This window comes from Protopterus annectens, chromosome 4.part0 (assembly GCF_019279795.1).
Source record: "Protopterus annectens isolate FY-2018-M chromosome 4.part0, PAN1.0, whole genome shotgun sequence".
NCBI classification, from domain to species: domain Eukaryota; kingdom Metazoa; phylum Chordata; order Ceratodontiformes; family Protopteridae; genus Protopterus; species Protopterus annectens.
The window spans coordinates 526721440-526741744 of record NC_056733.1 but is presented as its reverse complement, the minus strand read 5'-3'; the positions used below and the strand labels follow the sequence as shown (position 1 = coordinate 526741744).

The following is a 20305-nucleotide window of genomic DNA, read 5'->3' as shown; positions in this document are numbered from 1 at the left end:
TGTCTGACTATGGAGTCACCTATGACAAGTATGTTTGGTGTTGTATTTGGCCTTAAGGGCTGTGGCTGCTTTGCACACTGCTTTTGTGGTTTATGTGTTGCTTGTGGGGTGTCTTGAGGTAGCAGTTGTTTGGGTGTCTGCTTTGGAGGCCTCTGCTGTTTAGGTAAATTTTTACCCAGAGCCTCCGAGTATGTCTTTGTGTGTTTATGTGTTTGATTCAGTGGAGTGGTAGCATTATGTGAGGCTGGTTTGTGGTGTTTGTAGTTGCCTTCTCCTCCTGTCTGGTCTTGCCAGTCCTGAGTTGAGAGAGCTCAGCCTCCAGTTTGGCTAAATAGCTGCATCTCTCAAGTATTTGTGTTATGTGGGAGGAGGAGGAGGGTTGTCTGTGTACATGAGGCAATTATAACATTGCCTCAAGATTCCCAGATTCACCAGCTGGACCGGAGAGGAGATTGACAACTGACCTTTGGACATGCTAGAATAATATTGGGAAATCCTTAGTGAAAACAAGGGCCAGTGGGGAGTGAGGGTGTAGTGCTTTAATTTTTAGTGCTGACTTATATAATTGCTTTAGTGAGCAAGTGCCAGGTAACTTGAGTGCAATGTGTTACAAGTAACTAAATGCAAAAACGACAAACAGTAACTTTCTTTGAAGTGAAACAAGGAAATAAGTACAGTAAGCAATGCAGATATCACTAGTGATCCACAGAAGCTGAGAAGTTGCGTATTAGGTGGAATTAGCTTCCAGGGAAATAACAAGCAAACAAACAACAAGATTATAAACAAAGCTAGATTCAGCAGGCCTGGATCTAGTCTATGCTAGAGCAAACAAGGTGTACCAATTTCAGTAAGATACAGTTCAAATATTCAGGCACTATAAACCTTTAACCAGAAATTCCCAGCTCAGAAGGGCAGAGTCCAGCCTCTTCTCCCACAAGAGTGCAGACCACGAACCTTCTTAATGTAAAATAACTGGCCTGAAGCCCAAGTGCCTAAACCAGAACTAATACACTTGGACACTGGGCTCTCAATCAGCAGTTCCCAACTTAGAAGGATGAAAGCTACCTGTCCTGCCACCACAGTGCTTGCCACAAACCTTCCTAATGTAAAACAACTGGTCTGAAGCCCAAGTGCTTAATCCAAAAGACTTGAATGATAGCTACACTTTAATCAAGTTACAACCAAGCAGTAATAAATACCATTGAATACTTTAGAGAATGTCTGGATTAGTGCTCAAGTTACACAAACAAAGCTAGATCCAGCAGGCCCGAATCAGTCTATGCCACAGCAAACAAGGCACCAACTTCAGTAAGAAACAGTTCAGATATGCATGCACTATAAGCCTTTAACCAGAAATTCCCAGCTCAGAAGGGCAGAGTCCAGCCTCTCCTCCCACAAGAGTGCAGACCACGAACCCTCTTAATGTAAAATAACTGGCTTGAAAGCCCAAGTGCTTAAACCAGAATTAATACACTTTTAGAATAACAGACACTGAGCCCTCAATCAGCAGTTCTCAACCTAGAAGGATGTAAGCTACCTGTTCTGCCACAACAGTGCAGACCACAAACCCTCTCAGTGCAAAACAACTAACTGGTCCGAAGCCCAAGTGTTTAAACCAAAAGGCTTAGAATGAGTTACACCAAGCAGTAATAAATACAATTGAGTATTTTTAAGATGATGCAAAAGTAAAATGAAGTAGGTAGAAACACAAGTACAGTAAAAGCAGATGAAATTTTTTTTTTTTTTATCTGAACAAGTGCTGAGATCAAAGAAACAGATTTGAGTGCTGAAACTAGAAAACTGGCTAGTTATAAGAAAAAAAACAAGCTAGAAGGCTTCCCTCAAACACAGAAGGCTTGGGGGCTCAGAAGCCTACAAATAGTCTATACCACTTAACAAGAAAGGCAGGAAATAAGCTTCATTTTTTTTTTCTATTTCCCAGATGCTCTCTTTGTACACAGTAGGAGTGCCTGAAATCAGAATATGATCTCACTGCACTCAGTTGAGTGAGCAAATGAGATGGGCCCAGAGGCAGGCTGAGGGGCGGGCAGTTTCAATGCCACTAAGATTAACACCAAAACAAAAACAGGGCGGGTGGGTGGAAATAACTGAAGAGCAGAATAACTTCAGTTAAATATTCCTTCAACACTCCTTCATACACAGTTTAAATCAAATTAAATACTGTATTTTTTTTAAAAAAAAGTGCAGATAAAGGTACTTAAATTCTCTTGTACGTCCAGTTGAATATAACCAAGTTCTTAGCTGGCCAAAGCTGAGTTTTTAAAGCAGGAATTATTTCACATGCAGCAGTTAAATATGCAAGGACAGGAAATCAAAGAATGTGGCTACCCCCACACATGTAATTACTAGCAAATAACAAAATTCAGCCAACACTAGCTTCAGTTCAAGTTACTGAAGAAGTAGACTCCAGAGAATCTTTCCTCAGGTAGACAGCAAATTGGAGGTGTGACGGGGAAGAAAGAGGTAATTGGAAACATATTTTCTGTAGGTGCGGTGAGCTGGCAGACTTTAAGGATTCCCTGCATGATGCACTGTCGGAGATGCTGGGTAGGCAGATTGGTGTGACAACAGAGATGATTTTTTTTGAGCTATGATACAGAATTGGAATTGCCTAGACATGATAAGGCCTTGCTGTGTCTAATTATGGTGGTTGTCAAAAAAGGAATTACTGGAAAATGGAAATCAAAACCAGCTATACTAGAAGTAGTGACTATAGTGACAGAGATAAAAAGAACTGGAACTGAGATCTTTAGAAAAGGGTAAGAGCAAACTAGATAGGAAAAAAAGGGAAGTGTTGGAACAATACATACAGGGGAGGAATAAGGTTTAAAAGAAGATAGGACTTAAATAAGCTATGTAGTGTTTGAAAGTGATTGGGTAGATTATAAGTGATGTATAACGTTTGCAACTGAGAGCGTGTCAGTTTGGTTTGTAATGTAAAATGATTGCAACTAGGATTGTGTTGGTATGGTTTGTTTTCTTTTATATAAATGTGTGATTGCCTATGTCATAAGTGATGGTTTAATAAAGACTTTTTGTTTAAAAAAAGCAGGAACTGAATAATTTATGTATAGTTGCTTACGTTATATGATATATAGCAATATGTGTGAAGTATAATATTTGTAAACATGAACTTGTTAATACAGTTTGATTACTTTTATATAAAAGTAAATTTGCCTATTTCACAAGTGGTAATTCAATAAAGGTGTTTAAAAAATGTGTATCAGTGGAAAGGTATACAGGAAGAGCTGTGTCCATTTGAAGGAGAAGGTTTCTGCTCTCCATGCCACTGTTTGCTGGGTTCTGGAGCAGAATTCATTTAACTGTTTGTTCTCTGAGGAGGCAAAAAGATCTATCTCTTGGACTCCCCACTGTTGAATGAAATCCAGAAAGATCTCCTTTTCAGTATCCACTTGTTTGGGTCTAGGAGGGTTTGGCTCAGACAGTTTGACAGGAGATTGTCCTAATGTGGGATGTAGGACGTTATTGCTGTTGCCCTGAGTTGCTGTGCCAGTATCCAAATATTCACAGATAGTCTGCATAGGAGATAAGACTGTGCCCCCCACCCCCACACTTGTATATACACCACGTAACTGTAGTATTGTTTGTCCAAATATGAAGAGCTCCTGGAATCAGCTTGTCCCTGAAGGCCTTCATAGCCAAGAAAACTGCCATCAGCAATATGCTGTCTTGGCTGCTGACTGCCCCAAATCCCTAGAACTCTGAGATATCCTAACTGGTCCCCCAGACCTTGTCTGTACTGTCTGCAGTTAACATTTGTACTGTCTATTGCAGAATGAAATGGGGTCCTGGGCTGGTATAAACACTCCTCTCACCAGACAATGTCCTTTTTAGGCATGGCAGTAGAGGAAGAATGTTTTTTAGAGGCTGTAGGTGTTTTGCCCAAGTGTTTTTTAGGAACCACTGCAGTTTCCTTATGTATATGTTTGCGAACGGAATCATGATAATGCATGAAACCATTTAACCTAGTGCCCTGCGGAATTCCCTTCCCAAAATGATGTGCCTAGTTTGAAGGTCTCTGAAGTGTTTTGATAGAAACAGGGCTTTGTCCTGAGGGAGGAAGGTTTTCAGTTGCACAGAATCTATGATTGCACCCCCCCCCCCCTCAGGAAGGTAATTCTTGTGTTTGGTTGCAGTTGTGACTTCTGGAGGCTGAGGGTTAGGCCCAAAACAACCCATGGTGATTTGCAATGCTGTCTGAAGTTCTAAGAGAGACTTTGCCTGAATCAAGCAGTCATCCTGGTAAGGATATATATGGACTCCTAGTGTCCTGCAGCCTGCAGAAAGCAATGATTGGTGCCTGACATTTGGTGAAAACCCTTGAAGCAGTAGATAAGCCAGATGTTAAGGCACACAATTAGTAATGCAATTCCCCTTCCTGAAAACATAGGTACCTCCTGTGTTCCTGGGCTACAATGAAGGTAAGCATGCTTTAAGTTCAAAGTCACCATTCATGGCACATGAAAGTTCAAGGGAAGTAACTTTTGCAAGGTTAATTTTGAATTTGGGAACATGAAATAATTTATTTAACCTCATCAGATCTAGGATAGGTTTCAAGTCCCTTTATGGGCATGAGTAAAAGTGCTGAGTACAAGCCCATGCCCACTTATATTTTGAAAACTCTTTGAATGGAACCCTGTAATAACAGATCTTGTATAATGGCAGGCAACAGTTTCTCTTGTTTTTGAGGAAGTGGGATCCCTAGGAGGGGAGTTTTTTTCCCCCAAAACTAAATGCCATAGTCTTCCTTTATTATTTTCAATACCTATTTGTCAAGGGTTGTCTTCCTAATGGTAGAAAAAGTCTGATAGTCTTCCTTCAGGGACAAGGGATTGGATTGGGTTGAGAGATCGGACTGAATTGAGGTGGGATTTTGTGTGGGGGGGGGGGTGGAGATGCTGGAGATAGTCACAGCTGCTCTCGAGGTGGGGCAGGATCCTTGACTCCACCAGGTCTTGAACATTGCTTGGTTTGCCACTTTCTTTGCAGTCTTGCTCTTTTCAAATGTCTGTTTAGTCTTCCCAAGTTTAGGAGGAAAGGGACAAAATTCGGAAGGGTAATTCCTGATAATATCTGAGAAATGCAGCATTATTTAATAGATTTTTTTGTTTCGCTTTTTTATCCAGTTTGTTAAATACTTTCTCAACTGGGAGTCCAAAAAGGAACTCCTTATTCAAAGGGCCATCAAGGAGATCAGCTTTTAACAGGTCAAAGAAAGACTGGGTTCTCAGCTTGGTATGTCTCCTAATAACTGACCCCATAGCAGCTGCCTTGCATGATGCATCAGCAGCACCACAACCATATTTAAGTGAGTGTCTGGACACCTGGAGGGAGACATTACACAGGTCCTGAACATCCCACTGAAAGCTCTTGTCTTGTATCCAGTCTATCTTGGATATAATCTGTTCCTGTAGTGACTCAAGGTACTTGAGCATGTGGAACTTGCAGTTAAGAGCCCTGATGGCCAGGTTTGTTGAAGTACAAGTCTTTTTACCAAACTGGTCCAGCAATCTGCTTTCCTTGTCATTTGGTAGGGGGTTCTTGAAAGTACTTCCAAGAGCCCCCTTAGTGAATTCTGTAGTCACCACTGATGGATCTTCCACTAGATTTTTAGAATGGTGTTTATACGATTCTGGCACACTAAATAAGTGATCTGGCTTCCTAGGAGCAGGGAAAAGGAGATGGCGTGCAGAGATATGTCTTTAAACACATCATCCAAGACTACATGTACTGGAGGAACTGCCAGAACTCTAGGGACTACAAGATTCTAAAGCTCTTTATAATGAGAGTGCCTAAGAGAATTCTTCATACTCCCAGTTGAATAATTCCTTCATCCTGTGAAAGGAGTAACCAAAGAATAAAATCTCAGGTAATAAAGCTGAGGATACGGTGTCATCAGAATCAGAATCTTCACAAGTCTCTGGGAAAGAATCCAAATCTCCCTAGGGGGAATTGTCCTTTTACCACAGGAGAAATTCCTGGCACAGGATCCTTTTCAGGGTAAGGTTGCCTGAACTTCAAAAATCTATGAAGTCTTGGGCCAGCCCGACCAAGTCCTGTGAAGAGACTTGGGAAGAAGAGGCAGTGGGAGGATACAGTAATGGCTGGAGCAAATCTGAAGGTCTCTTAGGTTTGGATGGCTGACCTCAGAGAAAGTGAAGGCCTCAGGTTGCAGACGGGCATCCGCAACCTTAATTGGGTTTCCTCCCTTTGCCTTGGGGGGGGGGCTTCTGTCATCAGAAGTGTCACAAGCTCTTACATTCCACCTATTTCCAAAAGGCCTCAGTGCCTTAACATTCTGAGGTAGGCTTTTTCCATGGTAAGAATAGCAAAACTGAATAGCTTGAGATAACCTTTGGGTCTATATCAGCTTATTGAAAGCTGATAACATTGAACGCTAGTTAATCGACCTCTAAAGGGGAAAAAAAATCGCTGGGACGTTGTCTTGAGTTTGCCATTTCCTCCACTGTGGTGTGATCTCGGAGTTGGTATATTTAAGTAGGGGGGTCTGGGGGGGCGAAGCCCCCCACTTTATGTTGTGTTTTTTTCCCCGGAACAGTGATGTTTTTTCCCTGGGAAAAAAAATTTGCTGTTCCGTGTCTTCGCTATTTTGGTTGTTCAACCTTTTGTGGTCGATCAACTAGCATTCAATGTTATCAGCTTTCGATAAGCTGATATAGACCCTAACCTTCTACATATGGTTTCCTTGGAAACTGACCTTCCTTTTCTTACCTTTTGAAAAAAATCTGGTCTGGCAGTCTGAAATCTTTTGTCTTATCCTAGTTATATCTGAGTTTTATAGACTGACTTAACGTAAATTTAGTAACATCTTTGGATGAGAATGAAGGATCAGTTCTAAGAGTCACTCTATCTTTATGAAAGATCAAAAAGACATGAAGGCTTGCAACTCAAAGCCTCTTCTAGGTAAAGTTAAAACAATAAGTAAACAGTCTTCCAAGTAAGGAACTTCAAGGATGAACTAACTAAAGGTCTAAATGGAGTTAGGGTTAGCTTTTCCAGCACAAATTTAAGATGCCAGGAAGGAACCACCTGCTTTCTAGGTGGTTTAAGATGTAAACTTCCTTTTAACAATTGCTTGACTATGGAACAAAGAAGAAAGGGGGTTACTAGTGACAGACTAGCAAAAATGTCCAGGAGATAGGCCAGATCTGAACAATTCACACACATAGTGGAGTTCCACTAGAGCCCCTGCCTGGGTTGGGTCCTGGTCTCTGCTTCTCAGCAAAATACGATTTTCTAGCAGCAGGTTTTCTGGCCTCCTTTAATACCTGCTTCAAGTTCCCTGTAAAACAGAGCCTAAATGGGATCAAAAAACTATCATCCAAACAATCACAGTATAGGTTTAGGATACTGGAGTGAATGAGAACTCCACTGTCCTGTGAAAGGAGGTCCATACTATGAGAAAGGTTTTGGTAATTGCCTTTGGTCGGCGGCATGAGAAGAGAAAACCAGTGTTGTCTAGGCCAAAAGAGAGTTATCATCATTATGTCTGGAGAGTCCTTCTTTATTTTTAGTAGAAATACGAAGATCAGAGGAGAGGGGGAGGCATACAGCAGCATTCCTGCCCATTGGAATGAAAATGAATCTACTTTCCAGGCCTGTTTGTAAGGAATCCTAGTACACAGAAAAGACAATCTCCAGGAAGACCTCTTGACATAATGCAATGTTCTGTAAAATATTTTCTAATGGAGATTCTCGAAACTGGGGAGAAGTACCTTGTTTATCAGAATCCTGAAAAGCAGAAGAGTGAATCTCCATCATGTACAAATTGTCTTCTTGCCCTGAAGAATTAGTGAAAGTCATTATTTTTTCTTGTCCTCTAACCTCATGAATCTTTCCAGACACCTGCAAAAATGTGTGTGTGTATGCTTTATGCACATACCAACAATAATCCCATGAGAGTACCAATGCTGATCGTTGATGTACAAGTGTTATTTCCTGCATTAAACTGAAATATCCCTTTGCAAATGATTTCCAATCAAAGGGTGCAAAAAGAGAACAGCCAAATAGGATGTATACTGATAAAATATTCCAGATGTTCTAGCTCATCTTCTGTTGAAACCTCTTGAACCAATGTGATTAGGAGGGATACTGATTTGGGCATTGACAAAGGTGTTGTTAAGGTCCTTAGTTCTGACAGCACTGAAATTGCTGAGAAGAATCTGGAGCTTCAGAAAATGGCTTCATATTTCTGTCTCATGGTGTTGTTTTAACTGTAGTACTTGCTTCAGAAAATTAACCACAATGCTAGATCTGTGCTGTTTTCTTCTATCTGGCTCAACATATGGGTTATCGGATCCGACTGGATATGACATAAGCAACATTTCAGATTCTCAGATCCAGGGCTCAGATTCCTTTCCTCTACCCATAATTCCCTTCAGTCCCTACAGTACCTCAGATTGAGTTGGCCCTTCTGCATACTAAACATACCTTTACTAATATAAGGGAAACAGGAAAACAGAGGGAAATATGCCAGGACACAGTGAAGAACTGTATACAAGACAAGGCTCCAAACAAGCCCAATATGGTCAGTCGAGAGCCACAAAGGTGACAATTTTGGCAAGGGTGATGGAAGGAGGGAAGGTTAAGCTGGATGGAAGAAGACAACATGAATCTAGTGTTATGGTAAGTACATAAAGTTTGTACACAATGTTGTCTTTTCTGTCCATCTCAGCATATGGGAAATAGTCCCCAGCTACTATAAACTCTTGGGTGGTCTTATGGAAGGATATTTTGAAAAACGGCAGAGTCAAAAGACTTAAGGGATAAAGACTGTAGGCCCAACTTATAATGGGAGATAAAGGTGTGAACTGTCAACCAACTAGTCACAGTACAAATATCATTTATTGGTACTCTGGCAAAGAAAGCTGCAGCTGCTGTGAATGCATTAGTTGATTGGGATTTAGGTTCATGAGGCAGAGACAGCCCTTTTTCTTTGCATGTGAAAGTAATACAATCAGATAGACACCTGGACAGTGTGACTTTTGATTTGTCCCTGGAAAAGGAGAAAAAAGCTGATTAGTTTTCCTAAAACGTTGGTATGAAGCAAAGAAAATCTCAACTGATGATGAACATCAACAAATGCAATGTACAGTTCCTTTTGTTAGAAAAAATTGGAGGGAAACTGGCAAGTTAATGGCTTGAATAAGGGCACCTTTGGACATCACTTTAAGAAGAAAGTTGGCACTGGTTTGAATAGAAGCTATATCTTCATGGAAAATCAGATAAGGAGACTTGCTTGACAATGCTTGAAATTCTGAAATTCTCATAGCTTGAGTAATAGCCACAAGAAAAACAGTCTCCCAAGACAGAAAGTTTGAGTTCTGCTGATGCTACTGACTCAAATGGGAGTCTGGTCAAGGCCTTAAGCAACAAGACAGTGTCCCAAGGAGGAATCAGGTCCCTCAGTGGTGGTCTAAGAAAGACGGTTCCTCACAAATAGGCCTTGGACAGTTTCAATGAAGCAACGACAGTCCAATTTTCTCCAACATGAACGGTAGAGATGGCTGCCAGCTGTATCTTGATGATAGAAAACCAGCACCTTTCTGAAATAGCCCTGCCAAAAATTCAAAACATAAATGTTATGGACTGGAAAAAGGATCTAGCCCTTTTGAGAAGGCCCAAATAACAAATCTCGTCCATTTACTTCTAAAGACATTTCTAGTGGCTTTTTTCTGAAGTGGATACAATACTGAGTACAGAAGAAGAAAGCCTGGCATTTCCAGCCATCACTGGAACTGGAGGAACCAAGTGATTAATCTCAGGACTGTGATGTCTCAGTAAGGCTGACTTAAAGGACAGAAATCTGGAAGTGGATCCAGCACCCAGGGAGGGTGTTTCATTTAAGGCTAAAGGAAGGGGAACCAGATTTGACAAGACCAGTGAATATTACTGCAGCCTTGCACCAAATTGCTTTCTGAAGAAACTTTACTATAAGGGGAAAGAGTAGAAATGCATAGAGGTGACCTGGGGGCCAGGTGTGAGTCACAGCATCCCTCTGTGACTGTCCCTCCTGGGGCATCAAGGCAAAGTAGTTGCTGTACTACGTGTTGAGAGGGGATGAGAAGAATTCACAGCAAGGCTAGCCCCAGTGGCTGAAGACTGGCAGGCACTGACTGACTGAGAGACCATTTATGAGGCAAGAGAATGGACCTGCTGAATCTGTCCTCTAAAACACTGGAACTCCCCGGGATGTGCACTGCTACTAGAAAGCATTGGGAAGACATCACCCACTACCAAACACTCATGGTTTCTTAACACAGTGGATATGAGTGGGTTCCTCTTTTTTTTTGATGTATCAGACCACCAACGTATTGTCGAGCTGGACAGAAACCACACCCTTGGGGAGGCAGTCCTGAAAGGCCTGCAGTGCTAGGAAGACTGCTCTCATCTCCAAGACATTGATGTGAAGTCTAGACTCTGACACTGTCCACATGCCTTGGACCATCTTCGTTTTGAAATGCTCCCTCCACCCCAAAAGGGAGGCATCTGTGGTCACTGTTGCATTAGGGCATGAAAAGATGAATGCACAGTCTAGAACCTCCAGTGTGGAAGTCAACCACCACTAAATATGATATTTGCATACTGATGTTATATGAAGTGGAAATTACAGAAATCGTCCACTGCAGAAGTCTCATGTGAAATCTGGAATGAGGAACCAGAGTAACTGAAGCAGCCATCACCACCATAAGCTGGCAACACCAAGTGTTAAAGGACTTCGGAAGCTTACCATCATACAGAAAGTACTCTCGAGTCTGTGAATTTTACAATTTGAGAAACTGTCCAGGTGGCTAACTATGTATTCTACATTCTAAACCGGAGTCAGCTGGCTTTTTTTCATGTTGATGGTAACTCCCCAGATGATGACATACGTGGAGGAAGAAGTTCCTAGCCTGAATAAGTAGTTCCCTCATAGAAGCGGTAATGAGCCAATTGTCCAAGTAAGGGAACACCCGGAACCCCTACAGACTGATTTGTACTGCAACCACTGCCATGCAGTTGGTGAGCACCCTGGGAACTATGGTGAGACAAAAGTTCAATGCCCCAAACTTAATGCAACTGGATCCCAGCAAAAAAGGAAGAACCTCCTACACTGCCTTGCTATTCTGATGTGACAGTAGGCATCCTGAAGGTTTACTAACCACTTCCAGTTGTCCTTCTGCAAGAGAAACAGAATGGACTGAACCGTGGCCATCCAGAATTTTGTTTGTTTTGCAAACTGGCTGAGGTGACTGAGGTCCGAGATAGACCTGAGGTCCCTGGTCTTTTACAGAACCAAAAAGAATCTTGAATAGGCTCTGGATCCTTGCTCATCTGGTGGAATCTGCTGGATGACTTGCTTTGCTAACAGCTTTGAAAATCTTGTAGCTGCTGCGCTCTCCTGACTGAATGGAACAACAAAAAATTTTCTTTTGTTTTGTGGTTTGGAAACAAAGGGAATAAAATAGCCCCTGGTTATAATTTTCTGCACCCAAGAATCTTGACAGACTTGGGGATGCAGAGATAAGTGCCACCTGCCCACCTTCAGGGTGTGGCAGTTGGGCAAACATTCAGGAATGTTGAAAGGGTTTCTTGGTAAAAGCACCTCAAAATCTTTCAGTTTGTGGAGCACCTCTACCATGAGGGTGACATCCGTTAAAGTTGTTTAGCCCTCTGCTCTGGTGGGGGGTGTCTCCAAAGGTGTACTGAGCAAAACTCTGGGACTTACAAAACCATAACTTCTTTCCACCATTTTGTTCTGAGAAAAAGGTCCTGTAGGGGTGGAAAATCAGATGTCCGTGACAGACAGGGTTTTGCCCTCCTGTTCACTTCTGGTGAGAATTTCTTTGATTTGTATCCAAAAATGGTGGACCCACTGAAAGGGTCATTTAAGAGGATGCCTTGAATCTCTTTGCAAAGTCACGGAGTTGCATCCAGGCATGTCGGTGTACAGCAGGGCTGGTGCCTACAGCTCTCAAAGTGCCATAAGCTGCATTCAATAGCTAGAACATGGACACATTACATATGGACTGATGGGTTGTTAGCTGCAACTCTGCAGTCTTCTGTATTTCAGAAGACAAGGTACCCAAGTGGAGCTTGAAAAGCTCCTTGGTCAAGTCTCTCTGGAATTGTGTCAGGTGAGCTAGATAATCCAGTGCACATAAAGCAAATATCTCTGAAGAGTAAGTCCACTTTCTAAATGTGTCCAATGCCCTGGACTCCCTGTTAGAGGATGGACAGAGGTGCTTTCTTCTGATATCTCCTTTTTGTGGTTGCCACAACCATGATGACATCTACATTAGGACCCTTGCTCCAATGAGGCCTGATCCTACAGTTAACCAAAATTTTGATGGGTTTCCATGGTATTGGCTCCATCATGTCCAGTTACTTCCATGCTTGAGAGACCAAATCAATGAGCTAATCATTGGGAGGGACGACCCAGGAAGAAGATGAGCCAACCCAAAAACCCTTGAGGAATAACAACTCCTTTTGGGAGGGAGCATTAGTGGATCAACCCCTTTGTTGCTTCATCAATTCTAGGATGCCCCTGAAGGAGACATCTTCCAGTAGAGATCTTGAGGAACCAGTCCCTTCCCCAAAGTCAATATATTCCGTGATGGACTCCTGAGGGGAATCCAGATGTCTCCTTTTACAAAATTACTTCCTATGCCCTTCCCCAATGGGGGGCTTAGGGGAGGGCTTGGAAGCAGAAACTCACTTGGTGAGTATGCTTGAGGTTCTAGGGAACTGGATGTCCCTGTCTGACAGGATGATTGCAGAATGGGACTACAGAATACAAAGAGGATCAGGATGGAGTCCAATGAGTAGAAGAGACCTCCTCTCTTGATCTGGACAGAACCCTTTCAAAAGCCTCAAATCCCCAAGACCAGAACCAAGAAAAAACTCCAGATTAAAACAGCCCAAAACAGGAAGCTACCAGGAACTGCTCCCACTCAGCAGATGCAGTCAAACTATCAGGAGCTGAAGTGACCAAGGGAAGGAATGGCTCCAACAACTGCAGAATTGACCCCAATACCTAGGCATCAGCTCTGACTTCTCAGCTTCAGAAACTTTTGAGATCCAGTGCCATCAGAATTGAGCAGGTAAAGGAAAACAGAGTTGAAGCTGACCAAGCTATAGGCTCTGATAAGGACATCCAGAGGGCAACACATGGGTCTATAGTCACTGAATCTGAATCCAAAGGAAGGACTGGAGAAGGAGATATTAGAAAGGGGGTTGTAGGGGCCAGACCTGGAACTTCTGGGGGGGGTGCTAGAAAGAACCCCAACTGGATTTAGCTCCTCAGAAACTTTTGTAACATCCTGTCAACATTAGCTTCAGACAGACTCCTTTACAACCAAAAGGACCTGAATGATGATGCTACTGAAGACAGTCTGAAGGACCAATGTGCCCATCTGTCTTGCAAATTAGGGAATGGAGCCGAGGAACAGCCAGCCAGATAAAATATTTGAGAAGGAGAAGCGAATGAGATCCAAACTGGTTCTGGAAAATTAATCGATCTGATAACCTCTGTGTTTTAGGAGTTGGGCCAGACAGAGCCAAAGGATCAAAGGATCTTTTCTGAACTATTTTCTTTTCTTATTCTTACTATCAGATGTTTCTGTCTTTCCCCTTATCTTTCTCTTTAGAAGACCTCATTTTATCCGCAAGCTTCTTACCAGAAGAGAAGCAGAGGTAGAACCAGAAGAGGTAATTTTTCACACTGTGTTAGAGAGGAGACCTTTCAAAACTTGTTTTGTCGACTGATGAGTGCCATAACCCCAAAACAGGTGCAGATGATCCACTCCTAAACAGTATTCACACAATGAATATTGTCCTGGGGCAATCTTCTGCCTGCATATGGTGCACTTCTCGAATTTGGTAGTCTTGTCACCCATGGCACCAAAAAACAAGCACTCACACAACGCTAACAATAAACTAGTAACAAGTTATAGGTAGACAATACAGAATATTAACAGTTGCCTAACATTATAAGATATACAAAAAGAGAAACTCTTTTTTTGGATTGAAGAGGGAATGCTAAAAGGGTAGCAAGATATAACCGCAACAGCAAAATGATTAGACTAACAAAGTGCTACACAAAAACATTAACACCACAATCTACAATAAAGAATACTAAGCGATATCAAATATCAAAAGTTTTATGACAAGAAGTTATAACTTATCTCCAATGATTAACGAAGCACTGAGCCCACAGATCACAACTGAACCGAACGAGCGGCAAACAAGATCTAAAGTGCTGTAGGCACAGAAGGGAATTATGGATATAAGGAAGGAATGCGAGCCATGGATCTGAGAATCTAAATAGTTGTCAGTGTCAGATATGGTCAGATCGGATCTGATAACCCGTATGTTGAGATGGAAAGAAAAGACATCAGAACAACATTTATGTTGTTCCTTCAACCAAAAATAAGAAGTTATGTACCTACCATAACGTTCCATGTTAGTTGTCTTCTCTCGCCTTCTTTCTTGCTTGATGGGTTCGGAGCCGATCCTCGGCTCCGACTCGGCACTTGCTTTAGCTCGAGAACTCCTTTTACCAGCTCGAGGCAGCCCCATATCCCATGATGCAAGGCAGTAAGTACCCAGATCTCGTTTGTTGACAAAGGGCAATAACACCAAGCATAAAATACTTCCCAAAGGAAGAAGAAACTTACAGATGGAAAAAGGACCAGGTCTGAATGGTCTTTAGCATAATAGTTTCTTATACAAGGTCTGTCCAGGCCAGGGGAAGGAGGGAGGGTCAAGAAAGAAGGGAGAAGACAACTAACATGGAACGTTATGGTAGGTACATAACTTAATGTTGTTGTCAATCTCGCCTTCATTCTTGCTTGATGGGACCGCGTCCTAGCACCTCTATCCTGGGTGGCTCAATGGAACAAACTCTTGAGGACTGTAGAGCCAAAACTGGCTCTGTCCCTGGAGGCCAAGTCCAATTTGTAATGGGAGACAAAAGTGTGAGGAGTGGCCCAAGTGGCGCTGCACAAATAGTGTCCAAAGGCAGTCTAGCTTGAAAAGCTGTAGAAGTAGCTAAACTCCTAGTTGAATGTGCTTTAGGTTTTGAGCACAGCTGTTTTCCCCTGATCGTATAAATTTCAGTGATGACAAGAAAGCCATCTGGACAAAGTCACTTTAGAAACAGGAAGGCCTTTTTATTATCCGCATAGGAAACAAAAAGTTGATCAGATTTTCTAAATTTTTTGTTCTGTCCAAATAATATCTAAGCTGACGGTGACGCCAAGATAATGTAGCTTTTGTCAGCTCTATCTGAATAGTTAGGAAAAATACAGGAGATCAATGGATTGATTCAGATTGTTTGAAGCGACCTTAGGTAAAAAGGATGGATTAGTTCTCAAAGATACTCTGTCTTTGTGAAAAATCAAATAGGGGTCGAACCGAAAGAGCATGAAGTTCAGACACCCTCCTGGCAGATGTAATAGCCACTAGGAATAAAGTTTTCCAAGAAAGATATTTCAGGGAACAAGAAACAGCTGGCTCGAAGGGGAAGAATCAAGGATGTCAGCACTAAATTTAGATCCCACTGAGGAGGAGGATTCCTGATTGGAGGCTTTAGTAGGAAAATTCCTTTCAAGAAGGCCCTGCAGAGCCTATGGGACATAATATTATGATCTGCTATCCCGACATGAAAATTAGAAATAGCAGCCAACTGAACTCTGACTGTGGAAGAAGAGGAGCCTGCATGAAAAATCTCTGCTAAGAAGTCCAGAACTGCCTGAACAGGGGCAGTAAAAGGATCAATATTTTGGGCCTTAGCCCAATAAGAGAAACGTTTCCATTTGCTTGTGTAAATCCTCCTGGTAGAGGATTTTAGTGAAGTTACTATGATGTCTCTAACTGGGTTAGAGATCAAAGGAAGCCTGGCTAAGGAAGGAAGTGGAGCAACCATGCTGTGAGGTTGAGAGAAGGGATTGACCGGTGCAGCTGACCGGATTGGTGAATCAGTAGATCTGGCACTGGGTCCAGATGCCACGGCTGCACCAAAAGGTGATGATGGAGGAACGGGAACCAAACTTGTCGAGGCCAGTAAGGGGCAATGAGAATCAATTTGGCTCTCAAACGGTAGCTTGGATCACCTGAGGATCAGAGGAAATGGAGGAAGGCATAAAGAAGTCCTTGGGGCCAATCCTGGGTCAGACCGTCTCTGGGGGGTTGGCCTGATAGAGGGAAGAGGCTGAAGAAGTCTCGACATTTGCTGTTTTGGGGAGTAGCAAAAGATCGCAACATGGACGACCCCATTCCAGAAAAATCTCTTCCGCTATGGATTGCTTGAGAGACCACTCGTGAGGCATGAGAATAGCTCTGCTCAATCTGTCCGCTATAATGTTGGTTTTCCCAGGATATGCGTTGCTACCAGAAACCGATGAGAGGAGATCGCCCATTGCCATAGCCTGAGCGCTTCGACACAAGGGTAGGACTTGGTTCCGCCCTGTTTGTTGATATACCAAACTACAGACATGTTGTCTGTGTGGACTGCAATTGTCCCTACGGGAAGAAAGTCGCTGAGGGCTTGCAACGTTAAAAGCACTGCTCTCATCTCCAGGACATTTATGTGCAGATGGTACTCGAACGGTTGCCACGTCCCATGAACCATCCTGCCCTGATAATGACCCCACCCGAACAGGGAGGCAGCCGTGGTGACAGTGGCTATCGGGGACGGAGGTACAAAGCACCTGCCTTGGTGAACCTGAGACGATGTGATCCACCAAGCAAGATGTTCTTTGCATGTTTGCGTCACCAGAATCTGGTGACGATTGGGAGTTGCTGGTATGACCACTGTGTGAACAGCATCCACTGAAGGAGGCGCATGTAGAATCGAGCCAGGGAAGAAGAGTAATGGCCGCAGCCATGAGACCTATAATTTTAGAACCATTCTGGCCTGTACTTTCTTGCTGGCCAGAATGATCCTGACATGAGTCTGAATGTCTGAAACTCTTTGTTCTGTAAGGGTAGCTGACATCCGAACAGTGTTTAAGTTTGCCTATGAAGGTAATAGACTGGCAGGGCGATAAGGATGACTTTTCAAGTTGACTGAGATGCCTAAATGAGAACAAAGGTCTATTGTGTAATCCCTGGCTTGTATAAGCTGATGCCTGGTGGTGGCTGACAGGAGCCAGTCGTCGAGATACGGAAACACCTGGAATCCTTGACGCCTCAGGTGAGCCGTGACCACTGCCATGCATTTGGTGAACACTCTGGGGCTGTAGTGAGACCAAAGGGCAGGGCTCTGAACTGGAAGTGACTGGACCCCAGCCGAAGCGGAGAAATCTCCTGCTGTGAATTTTGATGTGATAATCCTGAAGATCTATTGAGCACATCCAGTTGTCCTTCTGTAAGAAGGGCAGAATTGACTGAAGAGTGACCATTCGAATCTTGTCTTCCTGACAGACTTGTTGAGTCTGCTGAGATCCAATATTGGTCTCCAGTCTCCGCCTTTTGGGGACCAAAAAGAACCTTGAGTAGATTCCGGCTCTGAATGGTCTATTGTAACTGGCTGAATGGCTCTTTTGCAGTAGTTTTGCGATTTCTAACTCTGCAATCTCCTTAGACCGGTGGTACATCTGGAAGGGAACTTGAGGGAAGGACTTTCCTCAAAGGAATTATGTAACCCTTGGATATGATCGACTGTACCCATCTGTCTTGAGTGAGGGAATGCCAGGTTTCTGGGTACAGTGATAATCTTCCCCGACTGCCTCCAAGGAGGGACAGCCGGGCAACACCTCAGGGATGCTGAAAGGGCTTATCAGAGAGAGGCTCCCTGTTTCCTGGTTCTTCGGACCCTCTGCCTCTAGAGCTGTTGTTGTTACCCTCTGCCTCTAGGGGTAAACTGACCACGTGAATCCGCGTGACTCCTTGGGATTTAGGGAACAACATCTTCCCACCCTTCTGTCCTTTGGGATAAGGCCTAGAAGGGTGGAAAACGGACTCAACAGCAGAAAGAGTCTTGCCGCCCTGCTCACACCTGGTCAAGGTTTCTTCACCTGAGGGCCAAACAAAGCTGACCCATCAAAGGGAGAATTTGTGAAGGACGCCTTAAAGGGATCCAAAAATCACATAGCCGCATCCAGGCTTGGCGCTAAGAGCCACACCTGTGCTCTACTGCCCATCCGCAGCATAAGATATTAGCCGCATGGAGGAGTTAGCAATGGAATTGAGGGTTCCTAGCTGCGCAATCTTTTCTTGAGCCCCTGCAGCTGTAGGATCCTGAACTACTTCTCCCAGCTCCTTCAGGATATCTCTGGAGTCTGGTGAAGTGACAAAGATAATTCAGCGAACGATAGCAAAGGTCGCTGAGGAAAACATCCTTGCCATACCTATCCATGGTCCTAGAGTCAGGAGGATGGACGGGCACGGAAGGATCTGCAAGTTCCTTTTGGTGGCCGCAGCCACCACCATGGCATCAGCGGGACACCCTTGGTAAGGAATTGTTTGTCACGGGGCAGTGATAAATTTTGAAGGCCTCCTAGGGACTGGCTCTACAGAGTCAGGAGCTGCCCACGCCTTGCAATAACTTGCATAAGGGGTCGAAGGCGGAGACACCCAGGAGGTGGAGGGCCGAGATCCAAACGCCTCTAGGTATACTGACTCATCCTCAGAGGGATTGTTGGTGGGCCAGTTTCCCTCTGTTTCAGAAGTTCTAGGATGTCTGAGAAGGAGACATCCTCAGAGGGGATCTAGGGGATCCCTCTGACTCATCAAAGTCAGTATCCAAGTGACAGACTCGGGGAGTCTACATGCTTCCTCTTACAAGTCCTCTTCCTAGGAGGATCTCCAAACATCAGGAGAGTCCTCGGAAGAGGGGAAATTCAATGGGGAAACCTGAGGCAGAGGATCTCTGGGTCCTGTAGCAAGAGAAGTGGCAGAGATGTCAACAGGTACTATAGAGGGAGGAGCTACGGAACAGACTGCTGACTGATACCAGTGGCCAGTACACTCTTCATTACCTCGAATGCTCCCTCCCAGGCAGGTCCAAGAGAACCCGCTCCAAGAGCTAGGAACTCCGGGACCACCGAAGGGAAGTCTCCGAGGCAGATGTCGGAGCCGAGCTCACCAAGGCCGACGCCCAAGGGGAAGAGCGGCTCGGACAAGGGTCCGATGCCACTCACCCTCGGAGGAGACCATGGAAGCCCGACCACAATCCTCTAAGGAAGAGGAGATAAGAGTAGAGGCTGAAGGAACAGAAGGGGTATCCGTCCTCCAGCCGTAGCAGTAACCATGCCCGAAGACTCCAACTCCAAACTCTGGGGTAGAGTTGAAGGAGGAACTGTAACGGTGTGGACCAACAGTCGCCTGCTGAGACGGACTGTGTAGCATTTGGGCCAGTACCTGTGACTTGAGTAATCTACTGACCACTCTCTAGGTCATGATCTGACAACCTGGATGACCTTGAAGATCGCCCGATGGCTCCGCTCCGATAGAAGAGGTATCGGCTCCAAGGAAGGAGACCTCGACCTCTTCCTGGAATGAGCCATCGGAGCCGATATTACAGATCCTGTCGGCGCCGACGCCGACAGAATGCTCGATGTATCGGCTCCAGCCATACAGCCACCAAAGTAACGGTGTCGGAGCCGATCGGAGCCGACACCGATGCCTGTGCCACATGGGTGTCGGAGCCGATCGGAGCCGACATCGGTGGTCAAGGGGTTCGCACCGATAGCCATCGGTGCCGAGCGCGAAAGCCAGAATCGGCTCCAGCCGGAGCCGATCTCAACTCAGTACGAAGTCGGAGCCGAGGCCGCAGGCTTAGGAACAGAAGCCTGGGCCTTGGAAACTCTTGTTGGTTTTGATGGACTTAGCCGGAGAGCCTAAGAACCAGTTTATGTTATGTCTCTCCTGCAGGACTCTCTGGCTGAAGGAGTGACAAATAGCACAGGAGTCCTGCAGGTGAAGAGGGCCCAGACAATAGGCAAGAAGTGTGACCGTCTGTCAGAGACATCTTCTGACAGCACGAGTCACACTTCTTAAAACCTGAGACCCTCTCCTTTGACATGGTGCCGAAAAACACACACACACACACCAGTCAAAAATTAACTTAAATAAATACCAAAAGGTATTCTACAAAACAAATACACACACCCTAACAGGGGGGGGATGGGAAGGGTTTTTTAAGATACACTAACAAAAAATAAAGGAGACAGGAAATTTCTGTCAGAAAAGGTATAATATAAGTTTAAAACTATCAATACAAGGTTTTTTAGTAAAAAGGGGCTTAAAACTCACAAAA

General features: G+C 44.1%; 1 protein-coding gene across 5 annotated transcripts in view; it reads right to left on the bottom strand.

Moving 5' to 3' along the window:
* Window positions 1–20305, bottom strand: part of TCN2 (transcobalamin 2) — a 2080282-nt gene that overhangs the window by 290623 nt on the left and 1769354 nt on the right. The window lies entirely within an intron of this gene.